The 24,964-nt window shown below is 34.5% G+C and overlaps 1 long non-coding RNA gene across 1 annotated transcript; it reads left to right on the top strand.

Moving 5' to 3' along the window:
* Positions 1-5,508: 5,508 nt before the first annotated feature.
* On the top strand, positions 5,509-23,160 carry LOC146451770 (uncharacterized). Its single transcript, XR_014859947.1, has 2 exons — positions 5,509-5,788; positions 22,227-23,160. It is a non-coding gene; the product is annotated as an uncharacterized LOC146451770 (long non-coding RNA).
* Positions 23,161-24,964: the final 1,804 nt, after the last annotated feature.

Below are 24,964 nucleotides of genomic sequence, written 5' to 3'. Positions count from 1 at the left end.
TGACGGCGTCGGTTTCTCCGTCGCCGTTGCCGTTGCCGTTGCCGTCGTCGATGCTTAAAGTGTTTTGTCATCTTAAAGCCTACAATCGTTGATCTAATGCAGAGAGAGAACAATAGAATTTCATGGGGATTAGTAATAATATTAAAACTGAAGTAGTTAGTAAATGATCTGAGGAAATACAGTGAAACATTTTTATTAACCGAACATTGCATTACAGTGAAATCGAGAACAAAATAGTTGTTTAAAGGATAATGCTTAACCTACATGTCAACCCGGGCATGTTTATAACAATCGATTCACCGGAAAGTCGCTACAAGCAGGTTTACTTTTAAAAGTTGTAAAAATAATAACATATAAACATTACCTGAACTAGGGATTTAATTGTAAGGCAGTTCTGAAACAGGCTATTGATTAAATAGGGTAGGGGAAATCGAAGATTTTGGTTATAAATGGGATAAGGGTTTTGGGAAGCGGGCCGCACACCTCTACCCAATTTTTTTGGGAGTACCCCCCCTCCCCCCTCGGGCTCGTAGTCTACCTTTGAAACGGCTCCATCGGCCCATCCACAGTAGAAAATGGAGGATGAGCACACGAAAAGTCTGCGAAGGAGCGCTGTACCCAACGGAATAGTTCAGCTCGCTCACCAATGATTGATCATGATTCGTTTGCGCTGCCCCTATTACCCTATTAGAGGTGAGCCAATGTTCGACAAAAAGTAAACGAAACGAAATGTAAGTAAGTGAACTTTATTAAGACAGGGTGGCCCAATCAGCTTCGGGGCTGTTATCCTGAGGGGCCCTGTATACACCTAAAATCATTATAGCAAAGTAATGAATTACAATGAACGCTTGTAGTCTAAAAAAATTACAATATATATGATTCTAATAAACACTTTTAGGCTAAAATATTACATGATAGAAAAAATAAATAAAACATTTGCAAACTAAGAAAAATCTATGCAAAATCGTGTTTCATCATAAGTCGCTTAAAAGCCTCCAAGGACGCTGCCCGTTTGTGTGTTTCAGGTAACTGACGAGTTAAAAAAAATCGCTCTGGAGTATCTAAAAGTTCTCTTTCCGAGGCTAAGTTTGGGTCTTGAAGGATGAATGTCTTCACGCCGACGTGTATTGTTACTATGGAAACTGTGGTTTCTATTAATAATCAGAAAGATACTAGGGCACTAAATCATTAAGACATTTGTAGACTAAGATAGATTTGTTCCTTTTCCTGAAAGTTTCTAAGTTAGGCCATCCTAGTGTCTTGAGAGCTTCGCTGGTGCTATCTCGTCTGACAATTATACGTGCAGCTCGATTTTGTAGGCGCTGTAATCTACTCTTGCACTCAACAGACAATTCGTCGGTGTAGCACAGGACTGGTAATACGAGACAGTTGCATACGCATTTCGCTGCCTTAAGCGTTAAACATGATCGGATGCGGCCGAGTAGACTTAAGCGCTTGTTAACCTTGGTAGACACTTTACTAACATGCTCTTTACATGAGAGGTATTCGTCAAGGGTGACCCCTAAATAGCAAAAATTTCTCACCCTTTCGATGTCACTGCCATGAAGCTGGGTATTAAAAGAGGCATTTGCAAGTTTCTGTTTAGTACCAAAGAGCATACATTTGGTCTTTGTGAGATTTAGAACGACCTTTCTGTTTTTCATCTACTGTTCAACTCTGTGGAGGTCTTCTTGGACTTCCGTCATGATGCACTCTGACTCCGAGCCAGTGGTATATATAAGACGGTATCATCTGCATACATGCTGACATTGGATCGCAGTAAGCACTGTGGGAGGTCGTTGATATAAAGCACAAAGAGTCAGGGGCCTACTAGTGAACCCTGAGGTACACCATAATCCAGGGGGGGGGGGGGGGGGGCTAAATGATAATTCCTTCCCAAATTTTACTCTCTGTGAGCGGGTGCAGAGATAATCCAGGAACCAGTTATAGCTCAATGGGCCTCGAACTCCATAATGTTCTAATTTATGACGAAGGCACTTGTGATCCACGAGGCCGAGGGCCTTTTTTAGTTTTTTTTTTAGAAATTGGATGAAGGAATGAATAACAATTTATTACAATATTATTACAGTAAAGACTGAAGTTTCCCTTATTGCAGGTATTGTTTCTTTCCCCATTTTGCCGAGATCTCGTTATCTCGTTGCTACCATCTTGTTTCGTGTTTTATTTGGCATGCTCGTAATTCGGTGACTTTTAGGAATTCTTACCTTCCTCCACGTGCTATTGTTAACACAATTATTAAGGATATTCAACTTCGAATTCGCGGTGAGCCTATTGATCATGTTAGGTATTTCTGGTCGGTTAATAGTGTTTTTTGTCAAGTTGGCACGAATGACAAGATTTATTTTCTGTTTTAATTTTATTTTTATTTTTAATTTTTCGGCCTGGTCGCCTTAATTGGTTTTACTGGGTCGTTTCCCGTTTCCTGTTTCATTTGTAACTCTCCTTTTTCTTGACCTGATCGCCTTCATTGGTTGTACTGGGTCTTGACTATTGCATATAGTGTATAAATGTGTTTGTTAGCGCGGGAGAGGCTTGGCTGTGGCCATGTCTCACGGGGCCTCTTTCGCTTGCTTTGTAATTAGTTCAGTTTGTTGTAGTTTTTGAATTTACTTGTCTTGTGACAATATTGTATATACTCTGCTTGTAAATAGCATTTTGCATCTTTGAATTTTTGTATATAGTAATTCACTTTTGTAATCTACTTTTTGTAATTTAACTTTGTACTTTACTTCTCGTAGTTTTTGTATAGCTTCCTAATCTACTTCTCGTATAGAGATCATTAGCTTTCGTTATTTAGTTACGCAGTCATTGATTTTTTCTTGGTCATTAGCATTTTTCCCGCTCTTTTTGCGTTTTGCATTTTGCATTCCGTTTCGCGCCTTTTTCGCTGTATGACTGTTTTTTCATATTTTACATGCCTTTTTGTGTACCTGTATTTTGCATATTATTCGCGTTTGACTTGTGCTTGCTTAAGTTTAGGCTCCTTTGTAACACTTGCAATCAGTATTGTAATAAGGGCTTAGTTTTCTTTTTCTTTACTTGTACTTGATTGTAATAGTTGATCTTTTTATCAGTGGGCCCTTTGGCTCACTGTGGAAATAAACTTTTATCACAAAAAAATATGGTCTAGGGGCCGACTTTTCCCTCCCTCACTGTCTTGTCGTGAGACAAGTTATCGGACTAAGGAGCAAGATTGATCTCCACTGAAATAAGAGATCTGCGATGTCAGAGGTTTCTTTTGTCAGCTGTTGTATTATTTCAGCATAAAAAGTAGCGAGATTAAAACATGACGTCTCGGCGACGACATGTCACCATTATTTTGTTTTAAGTATGCCATGTGAAAGACAGGAACAACATTTTAGGAACAGGATGATCACATTGTCCTTAAGCTGAAAACCTAGTTGGCTTTCGCTGATGACCGCGTTAGCCCTGAAACGAATTCGTTCAACCACGTGACTAAGTGACGAAGACATAACCGCCATTTCGGAGAAGCGAGCAAGTGAAGCGAGCGTATTCGAAGCTGTACCTGTTGGTTTACTTTTTTGGTTGAAATATTTTGGGCCGTCTGGTGATGGAAGGGCATCATTAAGCCTGGAAATCTGCAAATCACTAGCATCCCTCAAAGAAGCGAGGCATGTTCTGCTTTTTGACTGATAAATAGTGCTTTTTTTAGCGCTAAAGGTGACAATTTACAGGGAAGGCAAGCCGAGCCAGACGGAAGTCTATTATTACCTCTTCTCTAAAAGCAGACGGTATCAATATAGAAATGGTACCAACGTGAGATGTGGCTCATTTGCCAAAGGGTGCGGTGGTCAAAGTCTGCAAATGAAGAGGTGATTTTAGACTTATAATATTTTTGAATGAATTCGAGGTATGGCATTCCCCACAAAAAATTGTCAAAGCTACCCATAATGCATTGCGATATAACTATATAGTTTTTAACATCAGGCAGAAACGAAGTGCAAAAGAACGAAGGAATTGAAAGACAACTAGCGAAAAGACGTGGGGTTCTTAACCTGTATAGAAAAAACAGTGTTTCAGGCCTTCTTTGCGAAGAGAAATAAGCGCGCGGTCAGTGGATCAGCGATTCAGGTGATCGACGGAACGGCCGGTATTGGTTGTGACTTTGCTGGGGAGCGAATGGACCTGACAGGAAAACACTTAAAGATCTCAGTAAGTCTTGAACAATCATGTCTTATTTTATGTTGTTTCTTTTAATTTCACTGTCGTGTTTGCTTTAGATCAAGAACGAAATATTTTCGAATTAGCGATGTCATTGATTATTCTAGCTGTGAAGTTGTTCGTTTCAAGAACCATCGCTTAACTTGTGTTGTTATTTTCGCACTTCTTTGTGAGAAAACTGCCTTTCAGTTAAATACCGTAAGTTTACCTAGCTAATCAACACAATCAGACTTTCGGCGAATGCCTTAAGGTGGAGTTCCACTGTCGCGTAAATTTTACGTGCGTACAGACGTGAATTGAGCTGGCTTTAGGTACGTAAATAAAATAAGAAGCGATGTATGAGCGGCGTGCGTAAACGTAAAAAGTTGAATGCTGTTCAACTTTTTACGTTTACGTACGCGACTCATACATCGCTTCTTTTTTTATTTACGTACCTAAAGCCAGCTCAATGCACGTCTGTACGCACGTAAAATTTACGCGACAGTGGAAATCCACCTTTAAGAAGTTGAACAGAGTAGTTAGATATATGAGGGTATCAACCCACGTTTCAAAAAATGATAAAAAATCCCATACAAATCCTTATAAATCCAATATTTTACCCAACCCCATACAAATCCTTATAAATCCAATTCTTGCATAAATTAACTAACACAGCCTTTGAATTTAACCCTAACTCCTGCAACGGAGACGTCAAAAACCTAAAAACCTAAAAACCTAAATTTAGCTTTTGACCTAAAACCTAAAAACCTAAATTTAGCTTTTGACCTAAAACCTAAAAACCTAAATCCTCGGTTTTTCATAAATGACACCAACTCACAAACAATCATCGATTAAATCCAACCAACTCATCAATCGCTGATTTGAATGATGAATACAATATTTTTGAACACCAATTTGGATAAAAAAATAATCATTATGGTTGTTGTGTGACTGGATGCCGTTACTGTAACGCGTGACGTTGTGTGACTTGTCACGAAAATGGACAAAACCCTGAATGTGGGGTGCTCGGTTGGCTGTTTACTTGCCTGGCCCCAGCCAGGTCTTTTTCCCGCCGCTGACAAGGCGGCTGTCCATTTCCCAGTTTACCTCTGGGACAGAGGTTGAGTTCGGGAAAGAACTCTGAGCACCCCGCTGTAAACCAGTAGGGCCTGAGCGGGCTCACCCTGGAGGTACCGTCCACTGGAAGACATCCCACACTACTCAGTAATTCACCATCTGCACAAGCCGTTAAACAGGTTTCAGTCAGGGGCCAGCTGACACCACCCTAAAGCTTCACCAAAGTTTGTGAACAAATATAATAATGGCCCGATTACCTATATATTACACTCAGTTCTGAAATTTTTACACTTGTGGTGCTATTTTTCTGTATATTGCGTAATATTGCTTGATTTGGATTAACACGCATGCGCTTTCATGCACACAACCCAAAGCGGACTGGACACTAGTTTGTTTAACACACGTGTCGGCCATTTTGTTGCCATTTTGCGAAGAGGTTGTATTTTAATGTTTATGGCTCCTGTTTTGGGATTTTTGAACATTTATTTCTCCACTTTCATCGTTCTGATGTTTGTAGACGCTTTTTGAGGTAAGAATATCATTTATCTTGCACACAACAATAGATTTTTTTATTGAATCGACTCGCTATCGAATACTCGTGAAACCGTGAAATGATTTTACACATCGACTAAATCCTTGATTGGAATCCAAGTATTAAAGGTATCACTGTATCCTTTCCACTTTACCAAAGCTTGTTTCTTCTTGTAATCTCTCCTGATAACTTTATCGATTCTGAATATCTCCTGATTAGCTTTCAATAATTCTGGTTCATAAAAACTACCTTTTATCTGTTCGTTGTTAAGATCTTTCAGTTTGTATGTGATTGGATTAGTGTATTGTATTTTATCGATAAAGAAAACCTCTTCTGTGAAATTGGGTGTATAACCCCGATCGAACACTTTTCTTTTGTACTTTGATATTCGAACCTTGTCACCAATTCGGAATTTTGGCTTGTTTGATACTGGTTTCAAATTGCCAAATAGATTGAAGTAAACAGTTCCTTCATTCTTTTTCTTAGATGCCTCTGTCGGTGTCATTTTTATTGAACTGTGTTTAGTGTTATTATACTGCTTCAATATTTTAGGCAAAATATCCAGATACATTGTATTGCCTTGGGCAGTGAATCGTTTCCACATTTTATTTTTAATCGTCCGGTTCCACCTTTCCACCACTGAGGACTTTTCTTCATTTTCAGTCGAATACAGTTTAATGTTATGTTTATTGAGCAAGTCTTTGAAATGTTTGTTGTAGAACTCTGAGCCTTTATCAGTCCACAGATACTTTGGTTTTCGACCCTCTTTGAATATGCTTTGAAATGCTTTCGTTATGGTCTCACCTTTTTTATCTTTTAATGGAACAATCCAGCCGTATTTACTAAAAACATCTATAGTCGTGAGAAGATACCTATTACCTTTATTCCATTTACTGAATTGTTGCATTTCAACAAGATCAGCAGCCCATATTTCATCAATATTATTTACAATAACACGCCGCCGAGTAAAGTTACGTCTTATGGGTTTATGCAGCTCATTAGCTAATTCTTCTTGCCAGTTTTCCTCTTTACCCGACGGCTTTTGACGTTTTTTGGAACCCCAAGACCCAGTTTCTGTTTTGTATTTATTGTATTTCTTGCCAACCAATGTCCCCATTGTTGTTCGGAATATGGAACAGCATCCAATGACTTTACCATCTTTTTGTCAGCTTTTAATTTACATTTTTTATCATCTTTGCAAACTGAATAATCAACATCATGTTGCATGGCTATTGCATCTGTTTTGCCTGTTGGTTTATCGTATATTTCCAATATTTGCCCTGTTTTGGGGTTATATTTGACTTGATTTTCCAAATCATTGTATGGACCAGTGTATTTGTGTCCAGGTAATACCCATCCAGATTTTGGACGCGGTAATTTACCAATCATTTTGTGTATATCAATTGATCCACCACTTTTGGGACGACCCTTCATGCCTCTTTCATATTCATCCCAATTTGGTGGGTGCCAACCAATTGCATCATAACTTGAGCATTTCGGTGTGTTGTGAAATTTGCTCCCAATTTTTACCATGCTTTCACATGGATAATTTTTGTATTTTTCTAATGTCTTTTTTCCAGCCTTGCCAGACCAAAATTGACTCGACAATATACCAGTATCTGTGCTAAATGCACTTTTGGCAATGTCACCGGATTTGTATCTATCAAAGACTTCCTTTGTTGATGGAATTAATGTTCCAACAACATCCATCGACTTCGATGCAACCTTACCTGGTGTGCCAAATTGTTCTAAAATTGTATCTAAATTACCACCATCAAGTTCTTTTCGGTCAGTTTTGTACCTTCTTTTTGGCCTTACTTTGGTTGATAATTTATCAAACATCTCTGATCCAGTCTTTTGAACAAAAGGTGTTGCTTTAGAGATAGCATAATCAATAGCTTTTTTCTGCAATTTAGGGTTTCTAAGTGCTTCAGAACCATAATATCGACCCATTTCAACTGCTTTCTTTCCCATCCATGGTAATGCATGTTGAATTAACATATCAGCACCAGTTGATGCTAAAGTATCCATTATGCCCCCCCCTTCAGAGGGGCTATTTAGTTTCCCTGTTTTTTAACAAATTTGGTTTTAGTTATCCCACATTCAGCACATGTACAGAAGAACATAAGCCGACCATTTTTGGCTTGCTTGTAACCTGAAGGCTGAACACATTCAGTTTCTTTTCTCTGTTTAACACAATATGATTTCACCATTTTATATCACTATATTAGATTAATTATCATCAGAGTCAGACTCAGAATCTGTTACCAATGTACACCATAAACATAATTTTCCTGAAAATTCTGTGTATTCATCACACTCTTCACAATATCTTATATCAACCATTATACAAACTAATTAGATAATTTTTTAAAATATTGGATTATAAAATTATGATTGACACTTTGATTGTTCATGTCAAAATGTGCATTGTGGATTGTTTTCAATATACTTGTACCCTTTTGTCTCTCAAATAAATAATACAAACACCAATAGCCACACAATACTGAATCTCTTTCCTGGATTTCATCACCTGAATACATTAATCGTTTGCCACTTGTTGACATGAATTGCATAATTTCTTTTGGCATAATTAACCCAAAACTATCAAAATATTCTACATATTTGTCTCCGTTTCGATACGCAACCCAATGTGTACCTGGTCCAATCTGTGAATCCAGGTTAATGATACCAACTTCATCTTTTTTCATCTTTTGTGGTAGATTATCTCTGCTGTAAATGCCTCTGAAGTGTTTTATTTTGAGTTTTTTGACCCAGTCAATGAGTTCAAAGTTACTGAGTGGTTTATTTATGAATTTCACAGAATGTCTCCGATTAATGGAATCCCCTTGAATGGACTGTTTTTGCCTAACAACAGACCTTTTCCTTTTTTGGTTTTTTTTTTCCCTTTACCATACTGATCCCATGTACCGAAAAATGGAGGGGGTCTATAATTAAGTGGTAGGACCAAACCACCATCTTTTTTGGTTGTGTTTGGAACAAAAACTGGGACCGATCTTCTGGATCTACTTCTATCCACCTGCAAGCCTTTACCCATTAATGCATTCAAAACCATTGGAATGCCAATTGAAGCCAGTAAAGTACCCAAAAAACCTCCTGATTGTGTCTTAGTTGGTTTAATTACAATCTGTCCACCAGTATGTATTGCATTGACAATTTGCTTCTTTTGTGCTTCAGTGAGCCAATCTTTGTATTTTATTAATTGATCAATTTTATTTTGAGGAATGAGGAAACCACCAACTTGTCCTCTACCAAATATTTTATTGACTCCAACATTTGCAAGCCCAGAAAGTGCTCCAGTAGCTAATGGTCCAACTGCTTTTGCTGCCATTGGTAGTAATTTTGTGCCAATTTTGAATAATGATGACCAAAGACTGCCTCCTTGTTGTACAGCTTTTCGTATCTGTGTTTTGCTTATTTTAATATCTGCTCCAGTTTTGTTTTGCATTGCCTTTTTCAGCCTATTTATTTGTGTTTTGGTTAACATCAGCTGATCCGGACCAGTTAATTCAGAACTGGATAATCTTATTGTTATTGCTGAATTGTTTTTTAATGCTTTTGCTAGTCTATCTTTTTGCCCAATTGATAGTGTTACTCCATGTGAATGATAAGTTGTCATATCTTTTATATAACTAACGTTACATTAATTATCGAAACAATAGTTTGCCATCTTTTTGAATGAGCTCCGCGTCTTGCTCGTATAATGTCAATGCATAAACTGAATATGCAGTTGTAGTTGTACCAGATAATTCATAATGAAATGTCAGCTTTGTGGTACCATCTTTGATATCCATTTTTTGTTTTGTTAAATCGAAATACAAGAATGGGAATAGTGTTTTGAAATTGTTGATATTCAACAAAGTCCCCTGACTGTATTCATTATTTGCATGCACATATTTGAGGACATCTCTGTAAACTCGAGTCAAATCAGCCTCTGGAGTGTAATGTACATCAGGATATTCATTGCCATTAGCCACAGATAAATGACAATTTAGCAATGTTCTGGGATCTGTTGATACACTAAATGTATTGTACAAAAATGGATTTACTGTTTGTGCAGCAAGATTTGCATCATTGATAATGAAAACAAATACATGCCTTGGCTTTGAAATCCCACTTGTTATCTGAAAATTACCACTTCTTTGTGTTGAAGAATTACTTCTCTCAATATTTTCTCGCAAATAAACCCATTTATGTGGCTTCAAAAACTGACTCATATACAGTGATTGTCCTTCTGAATTGAAAGTGATTCGTGGCACAATAAGCTCCATTCTGGTAATAATTACACGACATTCAGCCCCAGCTTGCCATATTAGAATAGTATCAGATTCAATCTGCAAATTTAATTCCAATCTTGTTGATGGCAATAACTCATCCATCAATGCTTCAAAGAATGAGTATCGATTCAATGGTATTTCTGTATTGACAACCACTGATAAACCCAAAAGTGCTTTTCTTACAGCAAATCCTTTATTGTAGTTATCTTCAGCCGATCGTTCTTCAGCGTGTCGGTTTGTATCCAGATAGAAAAACTCATTTGTTGCTGTCGATTGAGCATATCCTGGACTATATTCCAATAGATTCTTGATATTAACACAATGATTTGCATCATTACAATCATATACCATTTTACCATTCAATCTTACATCGAAATCATGTATAAGACTGTGTGAACCATTAACAATACCATTATGGTCTTCAGCTGCTATATTTGCATTCTGCATTGTTTGGACTTTAAAACCAACTGATATTCTTGCATTATACCAATCAAATGGGGTCACTTCTCCTGTGTTGTCAACAACAAAACGATAACCATCTTTCTTTTGTGACCTATTATTTCCTGGATTACCAGTATTCAATGGTGTCTCCAATTGGAAGAAGACATCTTCGTATCTCTCAATGTATTTTGGATTTCTGAATGATTTCATTTATACAGATATGTTACATTATTTTCATTTCCTCCTTCTTTTGAGTTTTCCACCGGATATCATCCTATTAACTCTCTCAGCTATTTGAAAATCAGTCAGTGGCTGCTCCATTTTTGGTTGGCTCATTGTCACTGATTTTGTTTTGGAAGGTTGTTTTTTGCTCAATAATTGAATTATTTTATCACCTGCTTTATTACCAGCAAACTCACCAGTTTTGGTGACTGCTTTTTCAGCTGCAGTTTTGGCTCCTTTTTTAGCTAATTCTTTTGCTGTTTTTCCGAAAAGTTTTGATCCAACTGATCTGAAAACATCCATAATTCCTTCACCATGGATATGTTTCATCGCATAACGACCCAATTCTGGGTCAAAACGTGGCTTAAATTCACTTTGTCGTACCATATATTGATATATTATATTAAACTAGACCTGAGAATCAAGCTCATGAACCAGTCAATGCCATTCAAGTCAATTGGCCGACCCAAAGCGTCAGTCACTGTTATCCCCATTTCTGAAATAATTGATTTGGAAACTGGGCTGAATAATGCTCTTTTTGGCTCAAAAGTAAAGGGATAACTCCTTGTTAAATTGTCAGTGGGTATCATTATCAGTGTATTTGTGAATCGTCCATCACTGAGGCTATCAGTTATTATATCACAATTAATGTCCAAAACGTCAATATCATTGGTAATATTTGGCAATTTTGTCCCATGTTCAGTTTGGTTAATTAACTTTGGTTCAAATCCAATAAGCGCCCCAAAATTAGAGTTTCTAATATCAAGATTCCATTGGTTGTCCAGCTCAATGACAACTCTATATGATGAAAGCACAAAATATAGATTAATGCCCTTGCTGGAAGATGGTTTATCTCCATTTTGAATTATTGATTGAGTGATATAATCATCAAGATCATCATATGAATACATTCCATCAACAAATGTGATTGTTTCCCATTTTGTACCATTATCTGGGCTGTATTTTATTGTATTATTGTTGTATCCTGCATTGACATTATGCCACGAGTATGTCATTGAAACTCGATCAACAGCTAGCTCATGTCTCATTGTTGTGTCAAGCTTCAATGGGGGATCAAATTTGATAATAAAGTCTTCAGGCCGACTTCGACCTATTTTTTGACGGTTAACAGATGAAATATGTATCGCCCTTTCTTGCATATATATACTTCAGTTATATAATTAATTATGTAACTGATTACGCGACCTAGCTAATTATATATTGTTGCAATAAATCAATGAGTTGTTTGTTGTTTATCAAGCCAAGTTGATTCAATTTATGGGCTATTTGTGAAAATTCCTCTTTGACTCCATTATTGCCAGCCAAAATGGATCCACCAAGCAATTCCATTCTGTCAATCAAATCATTAGCATCATTGAAATAAACAACACCAGAGCCCAATTTCTTGAATTTTTTGCTGGATTTCTTCTTTGGTTGAGTATAACCAGAACCTTTTTTGATGGTTTTCATTCCTTCTGGGATTATTTTAATGCGCCCTTTGTATTTTTGCAATAATTTTATATCTTCATCTATTTTATCAATTTTGTCTTTATTCTTGGTCTTTCCTTGGCCCTTGGATAAAGGACCCTTCTTTGTTCCAAGTTTTTTCAACATTTTGCCAATATTAGCATCGTAATCCTTGATGTCAATATCTCCTTGCATAGAAGCTTGGAGAACAGAACTCGGAGGTGCAAGATCGTATTGCATCAATTTTTGGATTTCATCAATATCAAAACCAGCATCAAAATTTGATTCAACATCAGGTGACATCATTAATGGTTTATAGCCAATTGGTAGCTTTGCTTCTGGTGATTGTGTTTCAGGCTGATAAGTTAACATAGCAATGTCTTCCAAACCTGAAGTCAACGCTTTTTGGTTTTTCTCCAATTGTTCAATCAGTTTGTCTTGTTTTTCATCAATTGTTTGTTTTGTTTCCTCTTGAGCTTTAATAATTGGTTTGAAAGTTTCTGATAAACCTTGTTGTAAATCTTGTTTATCATGCTTGTACTCCTTCAATGTATCTCTAACTTGTTTGGTTATTGTTCCAGCCTTAATCTTGGCTTCAGATAATTGTTTTAATCTTTGTAGATCCATTATATTATTAACTTATATAATGTATTGATATACATGGAAATCCCAAATTATGATAGACATGATAAAAACACTAATTTCAAAAGATTGTATGGTTACATGCCAAGTGACACGTTTCGGATGTTAATATGTGGTAATTCAGGATCTGGAAAGACAAATTTATTGTACCATATGCTGATGAAACCACTTTTGTATTATGATAGAATACATTTGTATGCCAAAAATTTGGAGCAACAAAAATACAAGGATATGCTACAAACATTGACTGATATATCAAATAGTGTCGGGTATAATGTCCTTGTTTGTAGCAATGATGATATAATTCCAGTGGAGGAATTGAAGGATGAAGATGCCCAGAAGATAGTCATATTTGATGACTTTATTTGTGAAAAAAACCAGAAACCATTGATTGATTATTTTATTCGTGGCAGACACAAGAACTGCTCTGTTATTTATCTGAGCCAATCGTTCTACAAAACACCAAAAGATATTCGACTCAATTGCTCTCATTTCTGTGTCTATGACTTTCCTAGCAGCAATGAAAGAGGTCTGATATCCCGTGAGTTGGGTGTCGAAAAGGATAAATACATTAAAGCAACCAAAGAGCCATTTTCATTTCTATATGTTGATAAGCCCATGAAGAGAATTAACAGGAATTTTTATGGAACAATATAACCAAATGATATAAATGGGAATATTCAACGAACATAGTTCATCGTCTTCTTTCACAACGGTTCCTCTTCAAGGAGCCGCTGGGCCTCAAGGAATAGGGTTTAAATTAACCCCAAATGGAAATTATGATATACAAAACAAAAAACTTGTTAATGTTAAACAAGGAGCTGATCCCAATGATGTTGTCACAAAGAGCCAAATACAATTGTTGGATAATGCTCCTGGTGATGTGCGAGCTAATAAAGCAGTAATTTACAGCAACAGTGGAAGTGTTCATACCAATAGTATTTATCTACAAGACACGCCAGACGGTGCTGGCAGCTTCAATGATGTTCGATTATTGACTGAGCATCAGTCTTATGAAAACATTCATCTTAATATACCAGATTTGAAAAACTTTGATGGCCATGGTGGACGAGCTAAAAGTGAAATAATGGTTACATCAACAGAACAACATATTACTGGACGGAAAACATTTTTTGATATTAGTGTTTTAAAACCTGATAATAACGATCAAGCGGCGAATAAAAAATATGTTGATGATGAGATTAAAAAAATACCATCACCTGATTTGTCTACATATTTGAAAAAAGATGGCACTGTTGAAATGACTGGAAATCTGGATATGGGTAATCAACAAATTACTCATCTTGGAGCCAATATACAAAATACATATGATGTCGTTAATTTAGGTTTCTGTGATACTAAATATTTACAAAAAGTCTCCAATAGTGACCTCGATATGGACAATCATAAAATCAAAGATATGGCTCAACCAACTGATGATAACGATGCTGTTAATAAACACTACGTTGATCATAACTTTCTCAACAGGTTAACACCCAATGCTCTTGGTGGTGAATTAGATATGAGAGGTCATAAAATAATCGTTCTTGGAAATCCTTCCGATCCCAATGATGCTTCCACTAAAGCATATGTTGATACAGAAATAGCTAAAATACCATCTGTTGGAAGTGATTTGAGTGTATATTTGAAAAAAGATGGAAGTGTTGCAATGACTGGAAACCTTGATATGAATAATAAACAAATCAAAGATATGGCTCAACCAACTGATGATAATGATGCTACTACCAAAAAATATTTTGATGACAAATTGGAGCAAAGTCATCTTGTCAGCAGCCATAAAACAAATGAATTCAAATATCTTACAGATACTGATGAAAGCAGTTCAGAATATAATATAACAGTGTATGGAATAGCTGCTTTCAATCAATCCCCACATCAGAATAAAAAAGCTTATGATATCACATTGATTAAAGACAGTGGAAGTAATGATTACAGATCAAGGATAGGTTTCAATATTTATACTCTTGCTATTGGAACATACACAATTGTGTTTGAATTCTACCCACCAGAAATGACTAATATTCAATTAACATGTACTGCTTCTGAAGCATACATCCACAAAGCTGTACAGCGTGATTTCACTGCTTATAGCAAGCTATTGGTTCAATTCAATAACAACAGCAAACAAACTCCAAATTACATCTATTTGACGATGCATGGAACAGCTACAGCGACTCCAGTACAATGTCATCTGGTTGTTTACGGTGTCAAAGATTGGTCAGATAGCGTTTATCCAGGAGTGTATGATGGCTTGGACAATGTCATGTTTGAATATAAAAATGGAGATATGGAGATGAAAGTCAATATGGATATGAATAATAAGATTATTTCTGGTTTATTAAATCCGATATTTGATTCTGAAGCAATGAATTTGGGTTATTTTACCAACTTATTCAAAACGAAATACACTGGAACTATTGCCAGTGGTGTTTTTCACAATTTCAGTATTCCTGTCTCAGGAAATATTTATTTCAATTTGTATTCAGTTGTTTTGGTAAGCAATATTCAAGTTGCAAATGCACAAATATTAATACGTGGAAAAAAACAAGGGCAAACATCAAACACTGACACATATCACAGAATTGGAAACATAATAAGTGGAAGCAAGACATTTGATTTGCCAAAATCAACAACATTTGTTAGTATTGATTCTATGTCAATATTGGATAATATTGGAGCAGGAACTGCTGTTAATGGAACTTTTGAATTGAAAGTATTATACTCTGATTATTTTGAAAGATATCATGCTGTCAATAAAAGTTGGTTGTCAAATATTGAAACAACAAGCGTTATTTTTGGAAACATTGAAAATGGAGTTTTTGAAAATGTTCATGGTTTCCAATTTGGAACATTAGGCCCGGTTAAAATAAAAAATATTGTAATTAATACAAAAAATCATTACCAAGTTTCTTTTGTCGCCATTGCTAACAGTAAAACTTTATTTTCCCATTTAATACAATTTAATATGAAAATTGGGAGAAATTTTATAACTACAAATACAACAATCAAACCCATGATAATTCAAATGGGGATTTATAAAAGAAGACCAGGGTTTACTTCTCCAACTATAAACCAAGAAGTCACAGGAACTTTTGAAATTTATTTATCAACACTATTAATATAATGCCATACGTTGAAGATGAAAATGGAAACCATATTCTTGATGAAAATGGAGATAAAATAGAATACACAGTCACTTATGAAAATTTACCAGTTGGATTCAAACAGAGAGAATCTATCCATGTGAATGATGATGGTCATTTGGATACAGAAAACAGACATTTAGTTATCAAAGATGGAGTTAATTCAAATCATGCAATTTCACTCCAACAATTAATAAACAACAATGAAGACATCATCAAACCATATATTGAAACACAAATACAACAAGCTCTGGCTCAGTTTAAAGCTCAACAAGCTCAGGAAGCTGTAACGTTTCTCAACAATCAAGTTGCAATGAGAATAGGAAGAAAAAGTGGTACAATACCAAAAACAAATTACAAATGGATAAAATTATTGAGTAAAGATGACATTAAAGGAATCAATACATTGCAAGAGATTATTGTGACAAACACATATATCAGGAGAAATGACAGATATCATCATTCTAAATCCGGTTTGGTGTCATCATCATTTGATCAATTGGAATTCTTCTTTGATGTGTCATTTGAAAACTATTATTGCTACTTCAACAATCATCCATCTGATTGGACAATGAAGTATTTTGTTGAATATATTAGGATACAATTACCTGACAATAACCACTAGGTCGTGGACTCCGTTACTTTATTTCATAAAATAACTAAATAAAAATATTGTAATCAAATTGTATAATGAAAGAATTGTCAGAATTGCAAGAACACATTCGAACATCGATGATAGATTTTCACCGTAAATTGAGTCTTCCAATATTACCCAGACAGGAATGCATGATAAAAAGTATCGTAATATTCACATATTTGTATGAAAAACATTACAACACAGGTTTACCTGATGAAGTTTACAAAGAGTTAATTCATGATGGAATTGGATTAATTGGACCAGGAGATGGATGTTTAACAGCTATTCTCCATCGATTATTTGGTTGGCAACCATATATCAGGTCTCATGGAATACTACATGATGCTTATGGCCAATTTTACAACAGATATCATCGTGACAAAGGATACATGTACACCATTAATGAGAAAAAAACATATCCTTGGATGAAAAAATGCATGTTTTTGGGTCAAATAACTGGTCTCTATTATTGCATCAAAAATAAGATAACCATATAATATATGCAAAAGAAGAGATTAATAATTGATTTCAATCATATTTCAAATCAATTATCAACAGAAGAAATTGATGAATTGAAAGCTTATTACATGACATATCACAAAAAGATGTGGATGTACAAAAGTGCATACAAAAGATTCAAAAAATGGGAATTCGCTGGTAATATTTCATCCATTGTATTTGCAACTGGTGGTATTGCATCATCGGTTGCAACCAGTGGAGCTTCATTATTGGCAATATCATCGGTGTCTGTCATAATTCAAGCTTATATGAAGCATAAAAAAGTTGAAATCAAACTTTATCAATGCCAATATGCTTTTCAAACTTACGGACATTTATTAAATGAAATAAAAGAAATAATGAGAAATGGACATTTTGATAGAGATGATTTGACAAACAAGCTTACTCAAAATGATGATTTCATTTTGGATAATTCGCCGATTGTCGATAAATGGGGTAACAAATATGATAAAAAATATCAGATATTCACTTATGTTTGATTAATAATGTGCATGATTTGGGGGCCAATAATGTCCATAATTTTATCCCAATAAACATTGTATAATTTCATTGTTTTTTTGGATTTTGACAACTCAATTTGGGAAGAATCAATTTTCATTAATTGCAATATTCTATGCAAAAGATATTTCAAACTGATTATTCTCTTTCTTTTACCATTGATTTGTGGCAGTATTTTGTTTATTTCAACGAATATTTTATGAATTTTGAAATTGGTTGAACAACTGATTTCAATTTTGTTTTTCAAAATAATTTTATCTAATGTATGCGACAAATGGTATTTTCTATTATACACTGTTTTCTTGTATATTTTGAACAAATTGGCATGAAAATTGATATATTCTGTTTTGTATTCTTCACCAACAACCTGTCCACAAGCAACACACGTTAATTGACATTCCATGTTTTTCAAATTCTGTGATCCACAACAATCAGGCATTGATGGTTGTGTTTCAACTTTGGATTCATCATGATATCCACAAAATTCACATTCATCTTTGCAATGCAGGAATTGGCACAGAGATGATTCCACCTGCTTGGAAACATCTTTTGGTTTTTTCAAAATGGATTTCATTTTTGTATAAATATAGTATATAATATAATTACACAAAAATGTTTTCAAAAATATTGAAACCACAAAAGATGATACAAAGTCTCGAAATCAAATATTTATCAAAAAACAAATAAAAACCAAGTTTTGTCACAAGTTTTTGTTGCAATGTTTTGATCACAAGTTGATACTATCATTGGATAGCATAATGACCATAGGCCAATGAGTGTATTCCATCAGGATACAAATATCGTTTATCATCAAAACATGACAACGATGTCTTGTTGATGGTGTAACTACCAAGTTCATGATGGTTACTTCTGATTGTTTTCATTTGGTGAAATAATTGTTTCTCATTGAACAACACATCTTTGTAATCAAAATGTTGAATATCATTTTTGATGACATTCTTTTTGATTCCTTTGGCTGTTTTTCCACCATTGTTGTTATCTTTGATATATGAATACATTTTGGATCTCAATCCCACAAATTCAGTAATGGGTACACCAGCGGCTTCATCTTTGAATTTTCCAATAACTTTCTTGTTTGTGGAGTCATAAAATTGATGATTTGATGGATAATCCGAGTTATCAAACATTTCTTTTTTATTCCAAAAATCTTGATACACATCTTCGGCTTCAATTTCATATGTCAAACTGTCTGTATCCGTAAACAGTAACTTAGCTTTGTTACCATATTTGTTTTTAACGAAATTGTAATGGAAATCGTACATCAATGTTTTGCTCAAATCAAGGATACACATACCAACATAGGCTGGTCTGTTGAGTGTCAACGATTCCTTTATTTTATGGACTGCAACCAAGTTTTCATTAAAGATTTTGCTATTGATGAATGTTGGTTTGGAAGTCATTTTCAATAATTGTTTCTCATTAGTCACCAGTTTAATGTCTTCCCGTTTTCTGATATTCTCCATTGTTTTACCGAAGACACTATTGTTCATCAGTTTGAAGAAATCTTTTTCAAAAGCATTTTTTGCATTAGTTCTTTGTCGTGTATTGAAATCAATATATGCCTTCAACCAAGGACTTTGATTAAAGGATAATACACGGTATATTTTAGTCAATTTCAAACCCAATTCACGATACAATTGCAGATTACGATAATGTAATACATATTTTGATTTGTTTGCCACTGTTGGAATCAGTTTTTTGACTTGTCCACTTGTTATTCCAAATTTTTCTGCAATTCTTTGGCAATAATCTGACAGCATATTTGGTGCCACTTTGATTTGTTCAGCGCCACATGGATAATCATTATGCAGGTCATGTAATTCATGAGGATATTCCAAATCAACTTCCAATAAATATCCAGTCTTATTATCTTTGGGAATCGTTTTCCAATTAATGTTTTTTATTTGCTGTTTATTCAACCATTTGAAATTCCCAGTTGGAAGATGTTGTGACATAGCCCATCCATATAGATTGTTTGCATCCAAATACATGATATGTTTACTGGGTTCATTTGGATTCCAATTTTGCATGTATTTGTTGTTAGCTTTGCCGTATCTATTGGCTATGTAACTGATTCCTCCACGCATGCCCTTTTCAACAAATTGATACATATCAATATCCGTGATTAATTCAAGTTTGACTTCAGTCATTTTCAACATTGCATCCCAACTCAATCCTGGAGATGTGAAATAATGACAAGGATCCAATCTATAGTATTCCAAACATGTTTTACGGAAATTTTCAAAAACATCAGCCAACAGCAGTACATCAGATTTGAGATATAAATCATGGTATTCGCCCATGGTTTTCAATTGAAATGTATTCCAAACATTTTGTGCATGACTGTATTCTTCATCAGTGATATTTGTATTATTCATTTGACTGTAAAATTCATCTTTGGTTGGTAATTGAGTATCATTGAATTTATCAAAATTACTCATAAAGTCATATGGATAAACTCCTTTTTGTTTCATTAATTGTAATTTACGACCTTTGAAAACTTCATTGGTATATTTGAAGGCATCTTCTGGTAGATTCTTTACAAGATTTGCCAATGATTGATTCATAAACTGAAGACTGTCGATAAATACTAAATTATAACCCAACATGAATGCCATGTATTGTTCCATGTTATTTGGGATTACATTAATTTTGTGTTGTCTGGTTTCACCTTTTCTATCCACATAAGTATTGGTCTCAATAATTTTACCAATTTCTTGCATTATAAAATGACTATCATATCCTTTCAAATTATGAAATATTACAGGGATTTTGTTAGTTATTGTAAAATCCCTGTTACATTGATTATGGGCTGAGCCACGGAATTTTCCAGTAATATGGCAATGGTCTCTGACACGTCTATCATTTGGTTCATATTTTTTACCACAAATATGACAAGATGTTGATTTTTGGAATTTGTCTTCATCTTCTGGAGACATAACTAATGGTTTATTGAATTTGTATTTAATAGTTTGTCTGCAATATTTGACTTCATCAAGCATTGCTTGCATGAATTTGTAAACAGCTTTTTCTCCACGATAATATTTTATTGGTTTGGAATATTTGTCATCATAGCAGCAAACAACTTTGTAACCATAACCGCAATCAGTGTGTTTTTGATAAGCTTCAGTAAAAGATTGTTGGTTAGATTGATTACAACCATGAATTGGTTCAGTGATTGCTTCAAAATCTGCGTATATCACGAATGGCGCTTGCATTTGTTTATTAAAATTTTTGAATTCTATTTTGGAACCAACTTCGGGCATTTTGATTGATTGTACACCATTGATTTCAATACATACTTCCTTGTGTTTCAACAATATTTCTTCCTTGGAGAAACATTGAAGGCAATGCATACAAAAATGTTTTTTATTTTTATTTCTTGTTTTTCGATACATAAATCTATTAAAATCTTTGATAAGACAGTAATGTTTGTTTTCATCTTCTGAGATTAGCAATAGATTCATCACATTCTCAAACTTTTCTTTGGACACATAAATTGGATAAGTTTGTTTGTTTTCATAACCAAAAACATTGATGTTGATACTGTTTTGGATTTCAATTTTGTTGTATTGTTTGATGGAAACTGGGAATTCAATTCCTTGGTAATTCAATTGTGGCATAAATGCTTTGTCAGTTTTTTGGATTCGTTGTGGATTATTTTCTCGTGGATTCAAATGTCTAACGTGACACCAACGAAAGCATTCATTGTCTTTATTCTTGAGATTAATCAATCCACTTTTGTTATGTTGTAGTTCAGTTGGAAGTTTAATGCAAGAACTTCCAGTAAGAGGCTGATATTTGATAATATTAATGTAATGTCCATTGATTGATTTAATTATCCAAGCTGAACCTTCACTAATCCATTTGTGAATATCATTCATAATTTGTTCAACATTAACATCCAAAGATTCTTGAAAATCATTGGCATTAGTTATTGTTTTTGGTTTACTATTAAAATATCCAATTCTGGAGACAGTTTGGTTTCCTTTTTGTTGTTCAAAATAAATTGTCAAAGTTTCAATAAATTTAATTCCTTTCATTTGAGTTAATAATTGTTTCATAAAATGAGCTATCGCTAATCTGGTTGAACTCATTTGAATCAAAGGATCTGTTTCATTTTTAATTCCAACTTCATAAGATTTGTTATATCCCTTGAATGCTCTTGCAACTTCTGTGATTTGAGTTCTTTGTGTTGGAACTGGAGCCATTTTCTTCATTCTTGGTGCTGCTTTGGGTTTATCAGCAAATTGTTTTGGAGGTGGAATAATGTTGTTTCTCGGCATAGGTTGAGGTCCATCTCTAAATTGCATTGGCGGCTTGATGATTGTATTCTCGTAATCTTTTACCATTTGTTTGACAGATTTTCGTGGATAGGGTATTGGTTTCACTTTCTTGGTTCTCGGCATTGGAACCGGTTTTTGTTTAGCTATTAATAATTCAATTAATTGATTTTTCGTTAATTTGGATAGATTATTTTTGTTCATAATATTATATGTTATATTATTTTTATTTTGTGATTCCAGATTTGCTAATGGATGAAGACTGGAGGCAACATCCATGTCAGTCATCTGTTGAAGGACTGACGGCTTCGTTGATTTGTTTCTGTTTTGTGGCAACATGGCCTCAAATTCCATTTATTTTTCATGAAATCTAAGGGCACTAACTACAAACTAAACTACAAAAATCACCAAAATTCTATGTTTGGTAAATGTTCTTGAAGTTGTTTTTTGTATGGAAATTTACCCATTTTGATTTTTTCAATAATTGTATTGTATTTTTTATCAATTTTTTGTTTTTCATCTTCTGTAAACTCGTCTTCTGATTCCTCCAATTTAATTTCCATTTTGATTGATTCAATGGGCTTAACAGTTGTAATTTCAATCTTTGTTTTATATTTCTTGGCTTCATGAGCGTGTTTCAAATTTTCTGACGGAGTAACTAATTCAAGGTTGTTGATGCAATTATTTTGTTTATTGGAGTCAATATGATTAATTTGCATTCCATCAGGAATTGGACCATTGAATATTTCATAAACAAATCGATGAATATAAAAATGTTTTGGTGGTAATCCAATTTGTGATAACCGAATATGTCTATATCCAGATGGAAGTAAATTTCCAATTGAACATCTCTTGGTTTTTTTATTAAATATTTGACCATATTTATTGGCTCCGAAGTTAGTATAAATAGGGTGATAATTAAATACATCACATTTTATTTCAACATTTTGTGTTGATTTGTATTTCATTCCTTTGCATTCATTTCCCTTGTATATCATGTTTTGTTGTCTAGTCACAAGCGCCAAATTTTCAATTGAATTGTCTTGTTTATCATTATTGATGTGATGTATTTGATAACCATCTGGAATTATTTGTTGGTTTACAGCTTCATAAACAAATCTGTGAGATGTGTAGCATTTTTTGTTATTCATATTTAAATTAAAATAACCAGAAGCCATCATTTGACCTTTCCTCGCTTTTAATCTTTTGCGATTAATGATGTATCCATCTTCTGATCCCGCGTAATTAATGTATATTGGATGACAAAAATATGTTTTTCCATTATGAATAATAGTCTTTGCGGCTGGATTTGACTCAGATGAATTCTCACCAGCAGAAGAATCCACATATGCGTTTTCTGATTTTTTTGTTCCACTCATTTCGGATACCCTATGGGACTCGTTTTGTCTTTAAGCCATTTTGGTTTTCAAATTCATGTCCAAATTACCCTCCAAAAAGACATCAACCATTGTTGAATTCAAAACATAGCCAAACAACCCTTGTATTCATTGATGATTAATCCCTGTAAAATGGAAAATCTTTGTCATCCAAATCGTTACACATTCTGTAAAACATCTTATTGATTATTTTATTTTCTGTGCGTGTAAACTCACAATCATTGTCTTCCATTGGTGGAAATTCCATTAATCTATTGACTGTTTGCAATTCTTCTTCAGAGTATGAACTGTTAAAAAATTCTTTTCTGGCTTTGTGCATGTGTTTCATATTTTCAGAGGCTGTAACCAATTGCAAATTTTCAATGAAATTGTCTTGACGGTTGGAATTGATGTGATTAACTTGCAATCCAGGTGGAATTATTGTTTGATTTACGGCCTCATAGACGAATCGATGAGCGGGGCATGTATTGTTACGTCCCGGAGAAATTATATAATAGCCATTCTCAGACAAATATCCTTTTCTAGGTTCTAATCTTTTTCGATTGATTATATAACCATCAACTGAGGCTCCGTAATTTTCAAATGTTGGATGAATAAAATATGTTTTATCATTGTGATCAAATTGGTTGTTCATATAAATTAGATTACATAAAATTGAATAACCGGTTTAAACCAGTTTTGAAAAAAGCAAGGAAAATTTAGGTTTTTAGGTCAAAAGCTAAATTTAGGTTTTTAGGTTTTAGGTCAAAAGCTAAATTTAGGTTTTTAGGTTTTAGGTCAAAAGCTAAATTTAGGTTTTAGGTCAAAAGCTAAATTTAGGTTTTTAGGTTTTTAGGTTTTTGACGTCTCCGTTGCAGGAGTTAGGGTTAAATTCAAAGGCTGTGTTAGTTAATTTATGCAAGAATTGGATTTATAAGGATTTGTATGGGGTTGGGTAAAATATTGGATTTATAAGGATTTGTATGGGATTTTTTATCATTTTTTGAAACGTGGGTTGATACCCTCATATATCTAACTACTGAACAGCACTCAACTTTTTGCTCATACATCACTTCTTATTCTATTTACGTACGTAAAAACCAGCTAAATTCACTTCTATAAGCACGTAAAATTTACGCGACAGTGGAAATCCAGCTTTAGTTACTTTCTAGAATAGGCCTTATCACGGTTTTCGACGCCATTTTGACGGGGAGGCAAACAGGCTTGAAATAACAGTGTTTGTATGGAAATCCAATGTCAAATAATAGGCCTTATCACGGTTTTCGACGCCATTTTGACGAGTAGGCAAACCCGCTTGAAATAACAGTGTTTGTATGGAAATCCGATGTCAAATAATTTTAGTAAAACATCGCTTCTGAAAAATTCATGAATTGTAAACTTTTGGCACTAGGAAAAGGATTTTAAGAAAAAAAATTAGAGGATGTAGCTGTGCCAGAAAGCGTCCAGTCGTGTTTTGAACTTTCCATACATTTGTCTGTAAGCGAACCAGCCGTGAACTGCTACTAAAAATAGTTCGCGGGAAAAAAATACAGACAAATGTATGGAAAGTTCAAAACACGACTGGACGCTTTCTGGCACAGCTAC

Source organism: Pavona decussata, unplaced genomic scaffold (genome assembly GCF_977016875.1).
Source record: "Pavona decussata unplaced genomic scaffold, jaPavDecu1.1 SCAFFOLD_384, whole genome shotgun sequence".
Classification (NCBI taxonomy): Eukaryota; Metazoa; Cnidaria; class Anthozoa; order Scleractinia; family Agariciidae; genus Pavona; species Pavona decussata.
The sequence above is the reverse complement of the archived record's forward strand: the minus strand, read 5'-3'. Positions and strand labels throughout refer to the sequence as shown.